This window comes from Bombus terrestris, chromosome 2 (assembly GCF_910591885.1).
Source record: "Bombus terrestris chromosome 2, iyBomTerr1.2, whole genome shotgun sequence".
Classification (NCBI taxonomy): Eukaryota; Metazoa; Arthropoda; class Insecta; order Hymenoptera; family Apidae; genus Bombus; species Bombus terrestris.
The window spans coordinates 3,299,457-3,318,299 of NC_063270.1; the positions used below are offsets into that span (position 1 = coordinate 3,299,457).

At 31.0% G+C, this 18,843-nt stretch overlaps 1 pseudogene; it reads right to left on the reverse strand.

Annotated features, from left to right (window-relative positions):
- Positions 1 to 1,576: 1,576 nt before the first annotated feature.
- LOC125385984 lies at positions 1,577 to 2,719 on the reverse strand (annotated as a pseudogene).
- Positions 2,720 to 18,843: the final 16,124 nt, after the last annotated feature.

Sequence of the window (18,843 nt, forward strand, 5' to 3'; positions counted from 1 at the left end):
TAAATGAAGAAATTTAATAATTAAGTCTGTTCGACTTTTAAAATCTTACATGATTTGAGTTCAAATCGACGTGAGTCAGATTGGTTTCTATCTATAAAAATATAATAAGTTATTTGTACGAAAGGACTATAATTTATAATTAAATTATTAATTTTATTAATTAATATATTTTAATAAATTATATTAGCATATTTAGTGCATTAAATTTAGAATTTAAATAAATTATAAATAATTATAATATATAATAATTATAAATAATTTATTGAATTATATTTTATTAATAATTATAGTTTTGATTAGGGTAGCATTTTTAACTTTATTTGAACGTAAGATTTTAGGTTATATACAATTGCGAAAAGGTCCTAATAAAATTATATTTAAAGGTTTATTTCAACCATTTAGAGATGCATTAAAATTATTAACAAAAGAAATTTTTTATTTAAGAGTTAATATAAGATATTTATATAGTCCAATAATTATATTTTTTTATCATTAATTTTATGATTAGTTTATCCTTGAATTAATAATTTTTATTTTATTGATTTTAGAATTATTTATTTAATATTAATTTTAAGATTTATAGTTTATCCAGTTATAATGATTGGTTGGGTGTCAATATGTAATTATTCAATTTTAGGATCATTACGTGCAGTTTCTCAAATAATTTCATTTGAAATTTTATTATTTATAATGTTTTTTATTTTAATACTTATAATTGAAGATTATTCATTTTTAAGATTTTCTAAATTTCAGAAAAATGTTAATTTTATATTTTTTTTATATCCTTTACATTTAATTTTTATAGTTAGAGTATTAATTGATTTAAATCGAGTTCCGTTTGATTTAATTGAAGGAGAATCTGAGTTGGTTTCTGGTTTTAATCTTGAGTATTTTAGAAGTTTATTTGTATTAATTTTTTTATCAGAGTATATGAATATTATATTTATTAGGGTTATTTTAACTGTAATATTTTATGGTTTTAATAATTGATCTTTATATTTTTTATTAATTTTTATATTTCATTTAACTTTTTTAATTATAATTCGAGGAGTATTACCACGAATTCGATATGATATTTTAATAAAAGCGTGTTGACTTGAACTATTAGTATTAATTTTATTATATTGTTTTTTAATTTATTTAATAAAAGAAATAATTATATTAAATTATTAATATTATTAATTAATAAGATAATTTATTAATTGATTATATTGTAGATTTTGTAAATATTAAAAATTAATAAAATTAATTTTTGTTTTATTAAAGTTTTAATAAAATAAAGAATTAAATTTATTATATATATATATATATATATATATATATATAATTAAATTTATAAATAATATAAATAAATTTTTAAATTTAATATATATATATATATATATATATATATATATAAATAAATAAATAAATTAAATTTAATTATTGTTAATATTAAAAATTAGTTAATTAATAAATTTTGAATTTATAAATATATTTATAAGGATTAATATATTAAAAGTAAATTAATTAAGTTAATAGAAAATTTTATTTCTATAATATGATTTCAAATCATAAACTTATTCAAGTTCATTAACTAATTTTTTAAAATTAAATCTCATATATTATTTATATAAAATGATAAAATTATATATAAAAAATATATAGAAGTAAATAATATATTTAAATTGGTGTAAGGATATTCAATTATTTGTCCACCTAATCAAGTTAATATAATAAAAATGTTAATAAATCATCAATATATAAATTTATTAATAAAGTAGAATTTATTATTTTTTAATTTATTAATATTAATTAAAGGGATGATATATAAAATAAAAATAGATATAAATAATATAATTACACCTCCTAATTTATTTGGAATTGTTCGTAAAATTGAATATGCAAATAAGAAATATCATTCAGGTTTAATATGAATTGGCGTAATTATAGGATTTGCTATTTTAAAATTATCAGGATCTCCTAATATAAAAGGTAATTGTAAATTAATTAATATAAATATTGAAAATGTAAAAATAATAGTAATTAAATCTTTAATAGTAAAATATGGATGGAAATTGATTTTATAAATATTTATTTTTGAATGGATAGGATTTGAAGAACCTGTAATATGTAAAATTATTAAATGTATAAATACTATTAATAAAATAATAAATGGTAAAATGAAATGAAATGAATAAAATCGATTTAATGTATCATTATTAATTGAAAATCCTCCTCAAATTCATTCAACGGTAAATTGACCAATATATGGAATTGCTGAAATTAAATTTGTGATTACTATTGCACCTCAAAATGATATTGGTCCTCATGGTAAAACATAACCTAAAAATGCTGTTGCTATTGATAAAAATAAGATTGATACACCAATTGATCATACTTGAATTAATTTAAATGAGTAATAGAATAAATTTCGTGCAATATGAAGATATATAATTAAAAAATAAAATGAAGCTTCGTTTATATGAATTAAGCGAATTAATCATCCTGAGTTTATATCTTTTATAATATTAGAAATTCTATAAAAAGCAATGTTAATATTAGGGCAATAATGTATAGATAAGAATAATCCTGAAATAATTTGAATTATTAAAAATATTCCTAGAATTGAACCAAAATTTCATATATAATTAATGTTGATTGGTGTAGGTAAATTAATAAATGATAATGGTAAATTTAATATATGAGTTTTATAAATTATAGAAATTATTTTTTTCATTTTTTTGTTCGTAAGTTTTTATTTTTAATATAACAGATTTTTGTTATAATAAATAATATTAAAATTAAGAAAATAATAATTATTAATAAAATTAAGTAATTTGGTTTATAATATAAATTTTTAATAATTTTAAATATATTATTTTTGTAAAAATTAAAATTTAAATGTTTAAGAATAATTTTTATTTGATAAATTTGCAAAATTATAATTAATAAAATAAATGAATTTAAAATTAATATTTTATAAGTATTGTTTTTTTTTTTTTATTTTATTGATTAATCTAATAAAATAAGAAAATATAATTAAAATTCCTCTAATGAAAATAATTATTAAAATGTATAAATTTTTTGAAAAATTTTATTTTAAAATTAAAGTATTAAAAGTTATATAAATACTATATAAAATTAAATAAATTAATTGTTTTAAAGGTGAATTGAAGATATTTATATAAAAATAATAAATAATTAATATTAAATTAATATTTAAATTTATGTATATAATAAGATTAAGAATTAATAAAGTTTTCATTTTTTATTTTTATTAAGATTTTGTTATATTAATATTATAATTAAATCTTTAATTTACAAAATTAATGTTTTTATTAAACTATAAAACATTTATATTTAATTAACAAAAAATAGTTTAATTAAAATAATAATTTTGGGGATTATTGATATTTAAAAAAAAAAATTTTTTTTGAAATTTAATATTATTTATATATATATATATGTAGTATCCAAATGGGTCTTAGAGAGAAAGGACAAGTAATGATGTTTTGATTTAATATATATTATTAAGAGCAACGAAATGATTACAATGCGGTTCTACGTTCTATTCTCGCATGCGGCTTTCTGCTTCCCAACTCAAGCTCTGCCCACTCCGTACACTCAACACGCTCTCCACACTCTCTACACTCTACACACTCTGCACACTCTGCCTTTTCCCGTTCTTCGGAATAGGTATCCCGAAACCCCCGTGATCAAGGTCACGCAGCCTTTTCACGTAAACTGTCCACTTAAAGGACCCAACGGTACATTGATGCTAAACGGTACTTTGTTTACAGTTCGGCCGATACCTTAGGCCTTTTAGCCCCGATACTACATATAATATTGAATTTATTTTAGATTATTTAATTTTTAATATAGTGTTTTTAATATTAATTGTTGTATTAAATTATAGAATTTATTTTTTAAGATTTTTAATTGGAATTGAATATTTAATTGCAATAATTTTATTTTATTTATTATCAATAGATTATAGTGGATTTTTATATTTAATTTATTTAATTTATTCTGTATGTAAAAGAGTATTAGGATTATCATTATTAGTAAGAATAAATTATGAATATGGTCATCAAAAAATTAATTTTGTGAATTTAATATAATGAATGAAGTTTTAATTTTATTAGTTGTAATATTTTTGATAAATTATATTAATTTTTATATTTTGAGAAATTTAATATTTTTAATAAGATTATATTTTTTAAAAAATATTAGATGAATTAAGTGAATTAATATTGTTGGAGGTTTAAGAAATAATAATTATTCTAATTATTTAATTTTAATAATAATTTGAGTATTTGGAATAATTTTTTTAAATTTAAATGAAATAAGAAAAAGTTGTTTAATATTAAGATTAAGAAATTTAAATTTGATTATTTTAATTTTATTTATTTATTAATATCTTTTTTAATTAAAATTCCAATATATATATATTTCATGGATGATTAATTAAGGCACATGTAGAAGCTTCTTTTTTTAGATCAATAATTTTGGCTTCAGTAATATTAAAATTAGGAAGATATGGAATATTACGATTAATTTTAATTTTTAAGAATAAATTTATTAATTTATCTTATTATTTAATAATAATTAATTTATTTGGAATATTAATTTTAAGAATAATATGTTTATTTCAATTTGATATAAAATTAATTATTGCTTTATCTTCAGTGATTCATATAGGAATTATATCTATAGGAATATCAAGGGGTTTGAAAATTGGTTTATTAGGAGGATTATTAATAATAATTTCTCATGGATTAGTTTCTTCAGGTTTATTTTATTTAGTTAATGAAATTTATAAACAAACTAATAGACGAATTATTTTTGTAAATAAAGGATTAATTAATTTAATACCTTCAATATCAATAATATGATTTATAATATGTGTATATAATTCAGGAGCTCCAATTTCTTTAAATATAGTAAGTGAAATTTTTTTTATTAATAAGATTAATTATATGATATAAATATTTATTTATATTTTTATTTTTTTTTTATTGTTTATTTAGATTTATATATTCAATTTATTTATATAGATTTATTCAGTTTGGAAAAATTTATAATTCTAATATTAATTTAATAAATAGAAGTTTATTAAATTATTCAACTTTAATTTTACATTTATTACCATTAAATTTATTTATCTTTAATTTATTTTTTTATTTAAATAGTTTAATTAAAAATATTGAATTGTGATTTCAATGATATATATGTCGGAGATGAAAGAACGCCGAAGCTCCTCCTTGGATTCGCGGGAATACCGCAACTCTGTAACTTGGATTAAACAAATGCCGCTCCGATTGTTCGAGATTTATGATCATGAGCTTGGGCTCGAGGCGACAATCAGTCGCCGAACGTAGCCGCGGTCAAAGGGATGAACGTTTTATCTAACAAAGGCACAGAGTAACTCTATACCTCTCCTTAAAAGAAATAGTCGTAGCGACACGTGGCAGTAAATACTTCAATAGTTTCTATCCCGCGGCCCGCCACACGCAGATTTTGTCCTCCGGGTAAGATGATCGCCGGGTATCGGCATGCCTTTGTGGCGTATGTTTAGCTAACGTGAGGACCCGCTATAGATCTTAAGATTTAGTCAAGCGAAGTCCGTCAAATAGACTTTGTTGCAACTACGGGAAGAGGAGTTCCGCCTGGGCAGGCGACCTAAACGGACGTGCGAAACAGTGCTCCAGTGAAAGTGCGGCAAGAGAGAAGAGAAAGGGACAAAGTTAACGCCAAAAATAGACAAAACGTGGAATCATGCAGATTCCACCAATAAAAATAATTAACTCCGGTGAAACATTTTTCATAAATAAAGCTACAGACTCTACATATGTAGAGAAAAATGATGATATTATGGAAACAACACAATCCGACGGGGAGCAAAACATGCCAATACACCAGGAAGAAAGCTGGACGGTGGCAACCTCCAGCAAAAAACGGAAGGTAACCCCGCTCGCAAGCGCGAGGAAAATTGATACATATGAAAAAAAACAATGGCTACAAGATATCAAGCTGCACAATCCATTCAGCACACTGCCAGAAGAGGCAGCAACGGACCCAACGGAAAGTCCGACAAACCGTACTCCCAAACCACCACCGATATACGTAGACGCAAAAATAATTGACCCCCTCATCGAACTACTAAACAACATCGCAGGGAAAGACAACTATATCATCAAACAAATAAAAATAGACCAGGTGAAGGTGCAAACCAACACCCCAGAAACATTCAGAAAAATTACAAGATCACTAAAGGAAAAAAATGCAGCATATCACACTTTTCAGCTCAAAACCGACAAAAGCTACAAAGCAGTAATCAGGGGACTACACCCAAAAACAAATACTGGAAAAATAAGTGAAGAACTGGCAAAAATCGGACACCAGGTAAGGTCAATAAATAACATAAACAAATACGATACCAAACAACCATTACCGCTATTCCTGGTTGAACTAGAACCTAAAAACAACAATAAAGAAATATACGATATAGAAAAATTACTAAACACAATAGTAAAAGTTGAGCCACCCAGATATAAAAAAGAAATCCCACAATGCATAAGGTGCCAACAATACGGACACACCAAAAACTATTGTAATAGAACCCCGGCATGCGTTAAATGCGCAAAAAATCATCTCACGACACACTGCCCATCCACGGGAAAAATTGAGGAGGTTAAATGCTACAACTGTAACGGAAACCACCCAGCCAGCTATAAAGGATGTGAAGTAAGAAAACAATTACAACGTAAACTGTTCCCGCCCCTGCGAAGCAGAACAATCACTAACACACAAGCCCAACAGGACAGCACAAATCCTGAAATAATTCCAAGTACAGAGCAAGCTACAAACACCAAACCTATCAGCACCAACACCATTGGTAGTCTAAGCTATGCTCAAGTAACCAACCAACCAACACACACACATAACCAATACCACAGCAATAGTAACAACGACACTGCAGAAATCAAAGAACTGCTCAAACAATCCATAAAGAACACCGAAATGCTAACCAGAATGATAAGCGAACAAAATGCAGTACTCAAACAGCAAACCCAACAAATCACAGTCATGCTACAACTAATTACAAACGTGCTAAGCAAAAAATAAAAACGGACACTCTAAAAATAGCAGCCTGGAACTCAAACGGCCTACAACAACGGGCCCTCGAAACTAAAACATTCATATACAATAATAATATAGACATACTACTTGTCTCAGAAACACACTTCACTACAAAAAGCTATTTGAAAATACCATACTACACCATATATGATACCAAACACCCCTCAGGAAAAGCTCACGGAGGGACAGCAGTGATAGTCAGAAACGATATCAAACATTATCTTCACAGCCAAGTTAACAAAGAATATTTACAAGCAACCACTGTTACAGTTCAAACTAGCAGCAACTACTTCCAGTTGTCAGCAGTATACGTGCCTCCGCGACACAAAATAACAACACAAATGTGGGAAGAATACTTCCAGGACCTAGGGGACAAGTACATCGCAGCGGGAGACTACAACTCAAAGCACACGCTCTGGGGATCAAGAAACATTACACCTCGAGGTAGAACACTGGAAAAATACATTAGAAATAATAACCTCAATATATTATCCACAGGAACACCGACACATTGGCCGACTGACCTGAACAAAAAACCAGATCTTCTGGACTTTGCAGTTATAAGGGGACTAAACACAAATAAACTAAAAATAACACCCAACCTCGAGCTCAGCTCCGATCATACACCCATAATAATTGAATACGGAAACAAACCAATTCACTATAGCAAACCAGAAACACTATGCAATAAAACCACCAATTGGCAAACTTTCAAAGAAATAATAGAAAGCAAAATAAACTGCAACATCCCGTTAAAAACTCCTGAACACATAGAACAGGCAGTAGCAACATTGACAGCAACTATTCAGGAAGCAGCAAGGACAACCACTACTCCCGAACCAACCAGCAGACAAACAATAACAATCCCGCAAGAAATACTCGACAAAATCAAAGAAAAAAGAAAAGCAAAAGCAAAATGGCAAAAATACAGAACCCGAGAAAACAAAAAACACTTAAACAAACTTGCAAAGGAAATAAAAAACAAAATAAAGGAGCACAACGATAACGAATTCTCAAAGTTCATAGGGACACTCTCCACACACGAGAACACCAACTATTCACTATGGAAAGCCACGAAAAAAATAAGGAAGCCAATAATACCCGTCCCGGCAATCAGAAAAGCAGATAACACATGGGCAAGAAGCAACGAAGAACAAGCTGAAGAATTCTCCAACCACCTCTACAACACATTCACACCACACATTACCAACAACAGCAACCTCAAAAGTCATACGGAGGAGGATCCACAAACCACTGCTACCACAGCCGACAAGGAATACACCATACCTACAACATCGGCACAAGAAATTAGAAACATAATTGATAAAACAAAAAACAACAAAGCGCCAGGAATCGACCTAATTAATGGTAAAATCTTAAAAAACCTTCCGCCAAAAGCAATAAGACTAATAACAGTAATATTCAACGCAATTCTAAGAATTCAATACTTCCCCAAACCATGGAAATTAGCACAGATCAAAATGTTACATAAACCAGGCAAAGACCCGCACCAAACTGCATCTTACAGACCAATATCACTGCTTCCAGTATTTTCCAAAATACTGGAAAAGATAATATACGACCGCATAAAACCAATAATAGAGACAAAAAAACTAATACCGGATCACCAATTTGGTTTCAGAAACAAACACTCCACGATAGAGCAAATGCACAGGCTTATAAACGAAATAATAGTAGCACTAGAAAACAAGGAATACTGCACAGCCCTCTTCATAGACATAGAGAAAGCATTCGATAAAATTAACCATGAAAGTCTACTACAAACAATTAGGAAACAATTCCCGGAGCAAATACACCACTTAATAAAATCCTACCTAAGCTGCAGAACCTTCGTAATAAAAATCAAGGACACACATTCTCAAGTTAAAGGCATCAAGGCCGGGGTACCACAAGGAAGCGTCCTAGGCCCAATCCTATACACATTATACACGGCGAACATACCAACAACTACCAACAGCACAGTATTGACATTCGCGGACGACACAGCTATACTAGTCAGGCATACTAACCCAGAAACGGCAGTCAAAATACTACAAGAACACATCGTAAAAATAGAAAATTGGCTACAAGAAAAACAAATAAAAGCAAACCCCAATAAATGCAACCATATTACATTCACGCTACGGAAAAAGACACCACCAAACATCCTATTGAACGGCACGCATATAACGCAAACAAAGCATGTCAAATACCTAGGACTCCACTTAGATCAAAAACTCACCTGGAAACTACACATCAAATCAATAGTAGAAAAAATACAGAAAACAAGAAGACAAATGCATTGGCTAACAAGCCGAAAATCCAAACTAAGCACAGAAAACAAGTTAAAAATATATAAAACGATCATAAAACCAATCTGGACGTACGGAATACCACTATGGGGGACGGCAGCAATGAGCCATATAAACAAAATAGAGGTAATACAGGCTAAAATCCTCAGGACAATAGTAAACGGACCTTGGTACGTCAGAAACGAAGATATACGAAGGGACCTGGGAATGCCAACGGTCAAGGAAGAAATCAACAGATACTCCGAGAAATACAAATTAAGAATAGCAACACACATAAACCGGCTAGCTGCGGAAACATACAAAATCACAAATATGGACAGAAGACTAAAAAGGAAGCACCCAGCAGACCTTATAAAGGACATAACCTAAGAAACACGAGGATGGTACCCCGCTGGGGGTAGCCACCAACATGCTAATTTAACCGTTAAAAAATTCCACCAAATGTCCAAATTGGACAAATTGTGAATTTTAATAAATAAATAAATAAAAAAAAAAAAAAAAAAACTACGGGAAGATAGGAGAAACCTATCCTCCACGAGCGTTGCCCCCCGTCAACAACCTCCCCTCAAGGGCGACCAGCATCTCTTTCAAAACGCCGATATGGAGATCGACCAATTAGCAATAGCGCTAATTTCCCTCACCTTTGGAACGAAAGCTTTCTTTGACGAATCCGAGGATCTCATGTCCTTAGACCCACCCATTATAGTTTTCCTCGACGGCATCGTCGAGACGGAGAGTCACTCTCCGGTACGATCTCGACGACGATTCAAGTAACTCTCGGATACGTAGTGATTGCCCCACGCATTAACATTGAGTACAACTTAGACGCTAAAGAAGAGTAGAGTTCGTCATCCCGTTGACCGTGGATTCGTTATTGAGCCTAGGATCATTGTCATTAGCTTCTCGAGTATCAATTTATCGCGATTACTTGTCCAATTCCAACATGGTCATGTTTGCACTAGTAAATATCTCCTCTATTGCATAGTGATTACGTCTAGTGTCAATAGGAATTCGTTTACGCCCTTAACCCTAACTCTAATCGTAACGCCAACCCGACATATAAATATAAAATATTTTAAATTATTTTAAAAATAGTTGTTTTTGGAATTATATTAATTATAATAAGTTTAATTTTTATATTTTTTGGATTTTATATTTTATTTATAAATAAATTATTTGTTTATGAATGGATAATTTATAATTTAAATTCGATAAAAATGAATTTAATTGTAGTAATTAGGTTTAAATTATTAATATTTATATTTTTAGTTATATTAATTTGTTCAATAATTTTATTATATAGAGTAAGGTATATAGATTTAAATAATAAATATTTAATTAAACGTTATTATTATTTAATAATATTATTTTTATTATCAATAATTTTTTTAATTTTAAGGCCTAATATATTAACTTTATTGTTAGGATGGGATGGATTAGGATTAATTTCTTATTGTTTAATTATTTATTATCAAAAGAATTTAGCTTTTAATTCAGGAATAATAACTGTGATTTTAAATCGTTTAGGAGATTCAAGATTATTAATAATTATTTCTTTTATAATAATTTTTGGTAGATGAAATTTAATTTTATATAATATAAATTTATTAATTTTATTTATATTTTTAGTTATAGTATTTAGAAAAAGTGCACAATTAGTATTTATAATTTGATTACCTGCTGCAATGATAGCTCCTACACCTGTTTCTTCTTTAGTTCATTCTTCAACATTAATAACTGCTGGGATTTATTTATTAATTTATTTATTAATGCTGAGCTTATTTATAAGTGCTGAGCTAGACCGTTGGCGTTCCACAGAGCTATACGCATTGGTTTTATTTTTCTTCTGTGCGTATTAATTTGTCCATGAAGAGTATGAGTAGTGACAGCAAGTTGTTAATTTGCTCAGTTTGCTTCTCGATAATTGCTTTTTCGAGTCTGGTGAAGTTGTCTGTGTTTTGTGGGGTGGGAATTCTATTTTCTGTGTGTACACTGTGTGTTTTCGAGTTGTTTACGTTTCTTTGTGTTGCCTGGGCATAGGACATTGATGGTGCGGTGAGTTTTTGGGGTCTAGGTTCTTGTATGGTTATCTCCTTGGGTCTCAGTTTTGGATACTTAATATTATGTAGTGTTTTATAGGCTGAGCATCCTTTGTAGTTCGCAGGATGCTCTCCTTGACAGTGGATGCACTTAGCGGGGGTTTCAGGGGATTTGGTGCATTGGTCAGTGGGGTGATTACCTGCACATTTTACGCACCGGAATTTTGATTTATTTATAGGAAATATGGTTTTATATAAAAATTTTAAAAATTTATCGATAGGGCATGAGCCTATTAGCTTAAACTTAGCCTATTATATAAATGTTAATTTTAATTATTATTATTATTATATTTAATTATTATTTAATTATTTTAAATGTTATTTTTATAAATAATATATTTATAAAAAATTTCTAAAAAAAAAATAAATATTTTTATAGGATGGTATCTTTATAAAAAATTCATTATTTTTTGAAAAGAATAGATTATCTTTTATATATATACAAGTATATATTAATATATAATTATTAATTATAAATATAAACAAATTATAATTTTAATATAAATATTTACATTATATAAAAATTTATATATATATATTTTAAAATTTAAACCAAATAAATATATTATATAATTATTTATATAAATATTATTGTTTATATAAAATATTATTATTTAATAATCTTTAGATATATAATTATTTTGTAAAATATATTGGGAAACATAAATATGTTATGTATCGGTGTCTGTCTTGGTGGCGTCTCCTCCGTTCGAGCTCCAGGCCTTGGCGTTGCTGCGCCTGTACGAAAACCTGAGCGGCCTGGGTTCGGGCGAGGATTGCTACCCGAAATTAGACCTGAGGAATGATTCCCTTAGATTGGGAAAAGATGCAGGAATGCTCCGACAGCAATTCGAAAGAGGTCCGGGGATATTCCTGTTAACCGACCGCGGGGTTTCAGTCGGTAAGAGTCCGACACTGCCCCCGCTTCCCAGAAGTGAGACGGGGTGACCATTTCCCCACGCAAGGAAAAAAAAGAAATGATTTTTTGAAGATATTTTTTACCACTGAGCTGATAAATCAAATAACAATTGAAAAAACAATTATGCTGTAAAAATGATAGGCTGAGGACACTGTTATCACATTCAATTTGGTGTAATGTCACCAAGGAAGAATTTTGGCCAATCCAAGGAAGCATCTTGGTAAATGTTTTATAAATTATATCATACAAAGAGATAAAGAAATTAAAATTACAAAATCATATTTTCAAAGATGTAAATATAGATAAATTATTAGAATATAATGTTTGTGTAAGTTAATTTGCGCATAAAATCGTTTTACGCTACCAGTAAGACACGCGTCACATATGCGTTGAATCATATCGAGTTGCTACTTGTATTGATTGTATTGATTAGTATAATATCTAGATACAATAATCTCCGACTGGATCGCAGCAAATTGTCAACTTCCGTGGTGCGTCAGAGAAACCTCTGTTCTTCGGATTACGATTATGCAATTACATACATGCAAATATCGAATGTTGCTGTAATTACATGACAAAAAATTTAAAATAAATAAAATAGTCAGTTCGTAACAACCGTAATATATCCGTGTTTTCATACAAGCCAGACTCTACGTTATTAACTTTGACTGAAAAAATAGATTTAAATGTACTTAAAAATACAGTTATCTAGATTATTAGTTCTAATCAGCAGAGCAGCTCTACAACCTCTTCACGACGATGGTCGTACGGGCAGTTTCGGGGTTAATGTACCCTGTGGAAAGGACAAATTTTAATGGGCGCGCATCAAGTAGGAATCTGCAATTTATTCTTATCAAAACAACGTGTAGCATAGAAAGTAAAAAGCAGATATACGTGTAATGTATACAAATTTATTAACTCATTATAATTTATTCATTTATTATTTATTTAAAAATGTGTGTTACAACCGAATGTTACAACCTTCCGAGTGAGACAAAAATTCTGTTCTATCCGTGTTTTTCGCTCGTGAGCTTTTCGTTCGCAGTCGGACCATGACCTTTGCACCATAACATACCGCAGCTAAACAATGCAATTTTACCATGACTATAGATTTTATTGAATTACGCGAATACAGTGGCTACCGATATACAATGATTAATGATTATGTTCAATTCTATGAATTGGCAATGTAATTAATTACAATGGTTATATAATAAATCACTTTATGTGCATCGCCGTGTATGTGTTTGAATACATAGGATTGGATATTATTCAGCTTGTTTTGAGACCGTCGGTCTGACAAGTCTCTGAATCCTGCCCGCGGTGTTGGATGTTCGTTGTTCATTGGTAAGATGCAGATGTTGGCCATCAGCCGTTTGACAATCTCAGTGGCTGTCCTTATTGAGATGATTTTGGTAACGCCATCCTTGCCTTGAAGCATCTCGGTGATACGGTCGAATCTCCAACGTGAAGGAAGAAGGCAATCCTCCTTGACCACCGCTATAGTGCCCAGGCAAAAATCCTCTGGAGTAGCGATGCGAATAGCATCCACGAAATTTCCACCGTTGTTAGAATGAATTTCTCCAATTTATATAGGATAATTTCTAAATTTCTCTGCATACAATGAACCAATGGAAAGAATTTAAGAATGCGTCTGTGGACTCGTAAACATCGACCGACTGCAAAGGATCATCTCTCCATAAAAATGACCGTTGCTCGCGTGTTATAAGAACTTGATTATACGATTATACACGTCTTAACGCAGTGCTCTGTATAAATTCTCTAATTTATCGTCAGCTGTGCACAATGGACGTTTGAGCCTCTCAGCGCTAACAAACGATACAAGACGCGATTGTAGTTTCTGAGGATCGCACTTATTGTTAGTATGTTCGTTCGAGAAACGCCTCCAAATCTACTAAAGTTTCCATGCGGCATTATAGTTGTCGTCGGACATTGCCAATGCTTTAAGCGTCCAGATCATCCTCTCTTTACTGTAGACTTTAAATATAAATAGTGAAATTGCTCAATGTTGCTCAAGGATTCGTTTTGATTGATCAGCGATTCAAAGTTATTGCGGAAGTAATCGCAAATGATGCGTAAAAGACAGTGGAATGGACGGTAATTTTATAGTAGCCGGCTGCGGACACTGCAGGAGACGCACTCGTTTCTAACTGCCTGATTCGCGCTGTTAATTGCGAGAGTGCCTTCGAAACGAAAAATCACTTAGATATGTCTGAGTCTCGTACATCAATTTAAAATACAGATCTTGAAACTCTTCCGTTGATGAAATGTGAGATTCCTCCTCCTCACTTCCCTTTTCGAGGTACGATTGAATTTGTTTCTGAACAGACAGAAAGCGATCCATCAGCGGTACACTCTCAACGATCCACTGATAAATGAGCTCGTTAGGCGCAATCTTTCCTTTCGTTCTCCAGAAAAAATCGAATTTCGAGAGGTGTGATGTAATCCGAAGGCGTTCAAGTTTCAGTAAATCGAGATCAACCCCCTTTCTTAGTGTAGTCATCGTTCAACGCAAAACAAGCAACATACAAAACTCGACGATTCACTGCAATGCAAGTTCGTGAAGATGTTTGTTTGTCAACGACTGCAGGCTCCACACCTAGCTACTGCGATGTGCCTCGTCTTGAGTTTCCAGTACGCTGATTACCGATTAATATCCCTCTGTCAACTGATCTCTGGATCCGGCATGTGCTTCCTTCGGATCTGACTCTCGAACTTCTTGCACGTGGTCTCTGACTGACTTTGCTTCTACTTAGCACACTAGCACTATGAACCAGACTGACTCGTCACACTGAGTATCGACCTGATCGCGTCCGAACAAACTGGAATTGTGAGCCGGTTGACGAAGGAAAGCAATTTATAAACCCACCCCCAGAAAGTAGTTCTTCAGTCCCACTCCATAACCATTAGTTTTCGTAAGATGGAAAACAATAGTTATGAACGACTGATTTCCCCTATTGGCCGACTACCGATCGCTTAAAATGAGAGTGGGGAGGATAAAGATTTCCTTAATTCACCGAGTGGTTTACGACACTCTTGAGCCTTCAGGAATTTTCAGGTTTACACCCTTCTTAGACCCCATTCAGCAGAGTCATAAACCCCTAACTTTCCAATTGTCTTGAACAACTACCGTTCAAATATTGAAGAAATTAATCGCATATTCATAAAATTAGGATTTAGCATTCAGAAAGTTTCTTATTATTGTAACGGCACATGAGACAGAGGATAAATAAAATTATATTGTTGTTTTGTATCCGGACTGCAGATCTTGTATCAGATCGCAAGTAATAGTCTGATCAAAATAGAAATTTCAAAGAACAGAAATTCCAACGGAGCTAAATTTTGGTAAAGAACTTGGGTACACCAGTAGAAATGAAGGGTGAAAAGTCCCCATTGATCCCATGTGTGTTAAAAAAGTTATTCAAGGTTAAAGTTAAAATTTTCTGATTTTTTTAATTTTTCTTGAAAACGGTAAGTTTTATCGAAGATATAGCCCAGACAAAAATTGGAGATCATAAAATTATCTACAAAAATGTTCCGCATAGTGGTTGTTGACTCTTGTGTTATATCTGCTTCTGGACTTGTGTATTTCATCTTTGACTGTAGGTATCTTGAGGTCACGGTGGATTGTTTCGTTGGTAACATACCAGGGTGCATTTAATAGGGATCTTAGCGTTTTCGATTGGAAGCGTTGGAGTATTTCAATGTTGGAATTACTTGCTGTTCCCCATAGTTGGATTCCGTAGGTCCAGACTGGTTTTATTACGGCCTTATAGAGCGTAATTTTGTTCTGTGTGCTTAGATTGGAGCGACGGCCAATGAGCCAATAAAATTTTTTGAGTTTGTCCCTGAGTTGTTTAGATTTGTCTAGGATATGTTGTTTCCAGGTTAATCTCCTGTTCAGAGTCATGCCCAGGTATCTATCTGACTGTGTCTTTGTTGGCAACTGTTATATTGTTAATGGAGACCTGTGGGCAGGTTTGTTTTCGCAGCGTGAAGGTTATATGTGTGGATTTTTTTTCATTAATTTTGAAGCCCCATTTGTGGAACCACTTTTCCATTGAGTCGAGACCTTGCTGAAGGGTGGATAAGGCTATTGTCGGGTTGGCGTGGGACGCTAATAGCGCTGTGTCGTCGGCAAATGTTGCTATGATTATTCCTGTTGATATTGGTAAGTCGGCAGTGTAGATAGAGAATAGAAGGCGTCCGAGGACACTGTCTTGGGGTATGCCCGCTTCTATTGGGAAAGTTGTGGTAATGGCGTCTGCGTATTTAACCATGAATTGCCTATTGGTTAGGTAGGACTTTAGCATGGAGTACTAAGTGTGTGGTAGGACTTTTTTAAGTTTGTAAAGAAGCCCTTCGTGCCATACTTTGTCGAATGCCTGTTGAATATCAAGAAATACCGCTGAGCAGTATTTTTTCTTTTCGACGGTTTGGCTGATACTGTGTGTTATTCGGTGGATTCGCTCTATTGTGGAATGCTGCTTCCGAAAGCCGAATTGATGATCTGGCAGAGTTTTCAGATCCTCTAGGAGTGGAAGGAGTCGATTCGTTAGCAACTTTTCGAATAGTTTTGTTGACAAAGTGGGTAGAAGGCTAATTGGACGATAGGAGCTAGTTTCGTGTATTGGTTTTCCGAGTTTAGGGATGAGCGTAATTAGTGACGTTTACCAGGTTTTGGGATAGTATTCAAGGCGAAGAATTGCATTGAAGATTGAAGAAATGAGTGCAATCCCTTTTACGGGTAGTTCCTTAATTGCTTTATTACTTATTTGATCATGTCCCGGTACTTTCCTGGGGTTCAGACGATGGATTAGTTCAGTAACCTCTAGAGAAGTGAAAGATTTATTAGGGAGAGACATTTGGAAGGAAGAATGCAGGTATTCCGTTATTTCCGGAGCGGTATTGGAGGAATAAGGTTTAATAATATTAATTTAAAAATAATTTTTATTAATGAGTATTTAATAATTTAATAATTTATAAATATTATAGATTTCAAAATTAAAATATATTAATAAGTAAATGTATATTAAAAAAAATAATAATAGCTTTTAATTTATTAAAATTAAATATAATAATGATTGAATTAGTTATTAATAAATAATGTTTTAAGTTTAAAGTTTATTTCTATAAATATATAATATATATATAAGGAATTCGGCAAATTTAATATATCCACCTGTTTAACAAAAACATGGCTTATTGAGTAATAATTTTAAGTCAATTCTGCCCAATGATTTTAAAAATTTAATGGCTGCAGTATAATTGACTGTACAAAGGTAGCATAATCAATTGTTTTTTAATTAAATAAAAACTGGAATGAAAGAGTTAATGAGATATACACTGTCTATTATTTGTATTAATTTTTTTATCAGAGTATATAAATATTATATTTATTAGGGTTATTTGAACTGTATTATTTTATGGATTAAATAATTGGTCTTTATATTTTTTATTAATTTTTATATTTCATTTAATTTTTTTAATTATAATTCGAGGGGTTTTACCACGAATTCGATATGATATTTTAATAAAAGCGTGTTGACTTGAATTATTAGTATTAATATTATTATATTGTTTTTTAATTTATTTAATAAAAGAAATAATAAGATTAAATTATTAATATTATAAAATTAATAAGAATTATAATCTATTAAATTATTTGTATTGTGAATTTAATAAATATTTAAAAATTTTAATAGAATTAAATTTAAATTTATTTAAATTTTAATAAAGTTAAAAGGTTTATATATATATATATGTCGGAGATGAAAGAACGCCGGAGCTCCTCCTTGGATTCGCGGGAATACCGCAACTCTGTAACTTGGATTAAACAAATGCCGCTCCGATTGTTCGAGATTTATGATCATGAGCTTGGGCTCGAGGCGACAATCAGTCGCCGAACGTAGCCGCGGTCAAAGGGATGAACGTTTTATCTAACAAAGGCACAGAGTAACTCTATACCTCTCCTTAAAAGAAATAGTCGTAGCGACACGTGGCAGTAAATACTTCAATAGTTTCTATCCCGCGGCCCGCCACACGCAGATTTTGTCCTCCGGGTAAGATGATCGCCGGTTGTCGGCATGCCTTTGTGGCGTATGTTTAGCTAACGTGAGGACCCGCTATAGATCTTAAGATTTAGTCAAGCGAAGTCCGTCAAATAGACTTTGTTGCAACTACGGGAAGATAGGAGAAACCTATCCTCCACGAGCGTTGCCCCCCGTCAACAACCACCCCTCAAGGGCGGCCAGCATCTTTTTCAAAACGCCGATATGGAGATCGACCAATTAGCAATAGCGCTAATTTCCCTCACCTTTGAAACGAAAGCTTTCTTTGACGAATCCGAGGATCTCATGTCCTTAGA